This window comes from Chiloscyllium plagiosum, chromosome 41, assembly GCF_004010195.1.
Source record: "Chiloscyllium plagiosum isolate BGI_BamShark_2017 chromosome 41, ASM401019v2, whole genome shotgun sequence".
In the NCBI taxonomy this organism is placed as follows: Eukaryota; Metazoa; Chordata; class Chondrichthyes; order Orectolobiformes; family Hemiscylliidae; genus Chiloscyllium; species Chiloscyllium plagiosum.
The window spans coordinates 7,241,155-7,245,136 of NC_057750.1; the positions used below are offsets into that span (position 1 = coordinate 7,241,155).

Here is a 3,982-nt window from a genome sequence, read left to right on the forward strand (position 1 = left end):
TCACACTCACACAAACACACGTACTCATTCTCATACACACACAAACTCACATATACACACACAACCACACATTCACTCACTCACTTACACGCTCACAGACACACACACACTCACACACATGCACATACACGCACACAAAACATACTACACACACATACACACACAACATGCACCACCACATACAAATAGATACACACACAGATACATATAGACACACACACCCCATACACAAAACATAAAACAACACAAATATAGACATATATAATCCACACACACACAAAACACATTAACACGTAGAAAAGTATGGAAAGAGCTGCCAGAGGAAGTGATGGGGGCTGGTACAATTACAGCATTTAAAAGGCATCTAGATGAGTGTATGATTAGGAAGGGTTTAGAGGGATATGGGCCAAGTGCTGGCAAATGGGACAAGATTAACTTAGAATAACTGGTTGGTATGGACAAGTTGGACTGAGGGTCTGTTTCCGTGCTGTGTATCTCCATGACTCTACAGCCCTAAGTATAGAGAGACACACACACACACAGACACAGACACAGACACAGACACAGACACACACACATGAATCCCACCAGCAAATAACAAAATGTAAAAGGGAAACGCCTTGCATTTATGTGACCCCACAGTGTCAGTTTGCTTAGTCACCAGTGAAGCACTGAATCACTGTTTCAGCGAGGGCAATACTGCAGCCAACCTTCCAACGCACAGCAAGATCCCACATCAGTGTCATAAGAGTATAAGAGTCCGCCTTTATGTGGTGTCCGCTGAGGGGATTGGTATTGACTGGATCAACTGGAGAGAATAGCCCTACTCCTTTCTCGTGGTCATGGGATCTCTTACATCTGGACAGAGCCTCACCACCTCTGCAAATCCCTCTTCCGGGACGTGGTGCCTCTGACAGTGTCGCACCCCTTCAGGCCTGATCCCTACCTCGTACCCTCTCCCTTTTACCCCCGCACCGAGTCCACAGAGGTGGTCAGAATGTAATCCCGAAAAGGCCAACCTGATTCCAGAGCCCGGAAACCAGTGATCGAACTTAAATTCAATCAAAACCTTCAAATACAGTCTCAGCAACATCAAACCTGTCGTTGGTCATTGCTAAAAACCCACTGTGTTCACTAATGTCCCTTAAAGGAGGGAAAGTCTGCCATCCTTACCCAGTCAGGCGTACACGTGACTCCAGGCCCACACAAATGGGGATGAATTTTATATAAAATCCTTACAGTATGGAAGCAGGCCTTTTGGCTCATTGAGTCCGCACCGACCCTCCGAAGAGCATCCCACCCAATCCCCGTAGCCCTGCGTTTCCCATGACGAACCCACCCAGCCAACATATCCCTGGACACCATGGGCTATTATCCCATTGCCAATCCACCCTGACCTGCACATCTTTAGACTGTAGTGGGGGGAAACCGGAGCACCCGGAGGAAACCCACGCAGACACGGGGAGAATGTGCAAACTCCACGCAGACAGTTGCCCGAGGGTAGAATCGAACCCGGGTCCCTGGTGCTGGAAAATGGGACTAGAATAATTCGGTGGTTGATTTTGATTTTTCACTGGCAGACTCAATGCGTCAAAGAACCTTTCTCTAATGACTCTATGAGTTATGGTCTTGCATTTGATTGCTAGCTGGGAGCCCCTTGGGTGGAAAGGAAACAATTATTCTGGCCCTGGCACAGTGGCTCAGTGTTTAGCACTGCTGCCTCACAGCGCCAGGGACCTGGGTTCGAGTCCAGCCTTGGGCGACTGTCCCCGTGTCTGCGTGGGTTTCCTCCCAAGATCCAAAGATGTGCAGGTTAGGGTGAATTAGCCGTGCTAAATCGCCCCATAGCGTTCAGGGATGTGTAGGTTAGGTGCATTAGTCAGGGGTAAATGTAGAGTAATAGGGTAAGGGAATGGGTCTGGGTGGGTTACTCTTCGGGGGAGGTTGCTGTGGACTTGTTGGGCTGAAGGGCCTGTTTCCACACTGTAGGGATTCGATGACTCCATCAACATATAGAGATTGGCTCAGAGTTAGCCTCAACCAGTGGTGGAATAGTGGACTCACTCTCCACTGGGAGGTAAGGAGGGGAGCTATGTGCCGAGGTTTCAGGGGGTTGGATGGTTCATAGAAGCAGTAGGGAACAACCTGTGAAAGCAGTCACCTATAGCTTCCTCATAGTTGAGAAGATATTTACAATGCAACCTTCCGCACATCTTACACTCGTGGCAGACGGTTTAACCAAGGTGAACAACATTGTTCTCTCCACTTGCTCTCAATTTTATGACAATCGTACGTCATTCGGATTTGCAAAAACACTCAGGCTGCAAGTTTCCTGTTGCAGTGACAGTTGTAGTCTGTGTGGTCTGGCCGAATCATTCTGTACCACAATCTCTCTCACACACACACACACACACGGAGACAGACACAGAGCAGAGTTCAGCTGCTGTCATTTTCACAATCTCCAACATCAATTAGCAAAAAAGGTTGAACTACTGGAGTAACACCAGTCTCAGAGGTAAGTGCTCTAACAATGACAAACGTTTTTTTTCCCATTTGTACTCAGTAAGTTGACTGTTGTGTAGCGTTTCTGGACTCTTCTAACATAGAAATAAATTGAAGCATTTTCCATTACTGATTTAGTTGTAACAATGGTTTATAATTTTGGCAATAGTTCTTGGGAGTTAACTTAGGATATGTTTAGGTTAGGTTAAGTTGGTAATGCTAAGTTGGGTTAGTTTCCACAGTATTGTTTGTTAAGTTGTTTTGTTTTAGGTTGGGTACACGCAGGGTTCGGGCAGTCTGGGTTGGTTACGCTGGCTGGTATTGGGATACATCAGATAAGGAATAGTTTGGGTTGAGATAGGTCAGTTTGGGTTAGACTGGGTCTGATTGCAATGGATTACGGTGTACAAAGTTGTGTTGGGTTTAGGTTGGTTTGGAGCACATTTCATTGAGTTATTTGGAGTTGCGTTGAGTTGGGTGGATTTATTGGAGTCGAGAGTGTGGTGCTGGAAAAGTACGGCAGGTCAGGCAGCATCCGAGGAGCAGGAGAATCAACGTTTCATAAGGATGAGGGGCTTATGTCCGAAACATCGACTCTCCTGCTTGTCGAATATTATCTGACCTGCTGTGCTTTTCCAGCGCCACACTCTCACCTCTGATCTCCAGCATCCGCAGTACTCACTTTCTCCTCCTGGATTTATTGGACCATGTTGTCTTGCGTTGAGATGGTTCAGTCAGTTTTGGGTTTGGTAATGGGTTGGATTGCATTCGGGTGGTTTAGGATGAAGATTATAAACTGGGCAGACATTGGTTTTGAATTGCTTTAACAAGCAGCTAGTACAGACACAGTGGGCTGAATGGCCTTCTTTGCTGTAAACCTCCTGTTGTTTCGTGGAAGATTGCAACTGAATTTTAAATATTAAAATATAGATATTTTAAATGTTCGAACCACAATTGTCTTAAAATTGTTAAATGCAAGTAAGGAGCCGAAACCGTGGATTGAGCCCAGTCTTTGGATTGTGACAGAAGTTCGAAGGAACAGCAGCAACAAAGTAGGGAGTGAGAGAGAGAGAGAGAGAGAAGCAATAAAGTTTCCAATTAAATGGAAAGAAAGAATTTGCATTGATTTCGCAGTTACCCAAAGCACTTGTAGCCAATTACAGGGTGACCTGGACAGGTTAGGTGAGTGGTCAGATGCATGGCAGATGCAGTTTAATGTGCATAAATGTATGGTTATCCAGTTTGGTGGCAAGAACAGGAAGGCAGATTATTACCTAAATGGAATCGAGTTAGGTAAAGGGGCAGTACAAAGAGATCTGGGTGTTCTTGTACGCCAGCCAATGCAGGTAAGCATGCAGGTACAGCAGGTAGTGAAGAAGGCTAATAGCATGCTGGAAATGTGTTGCTGGAAAAGTGCAGCAGGCCAGGCAGCATACAAGGAGCATGAGAATCGACGTTTCGGGCAGAGCCCCTTCTTCAG

General features: G+C 46.1%; 1 protein-coding gene across 1 annotated transcript in view; it reads left to right on the forward strand.

Moving 5' to 3' along the window:
- The first annotated feature begins 2,407 nt into the window (after positions 1–2,407).
- LOC122542938 (probable G-protein coupled receptor 132) overlaps positions 2,408–3,982 on the forward strand; it is a 10,612-nt gene continuing 9,037 nt past the window's right edge. Inside the window, exon 1 of the mRNA XM_043681080.1 lies at positions 2,408–2,515. The gene's annotated coding sequence lies outside the window, so the exon portion shown is untranslated. The remainder of the gene's footprint in view (positions 2,516–3,982) is intronic.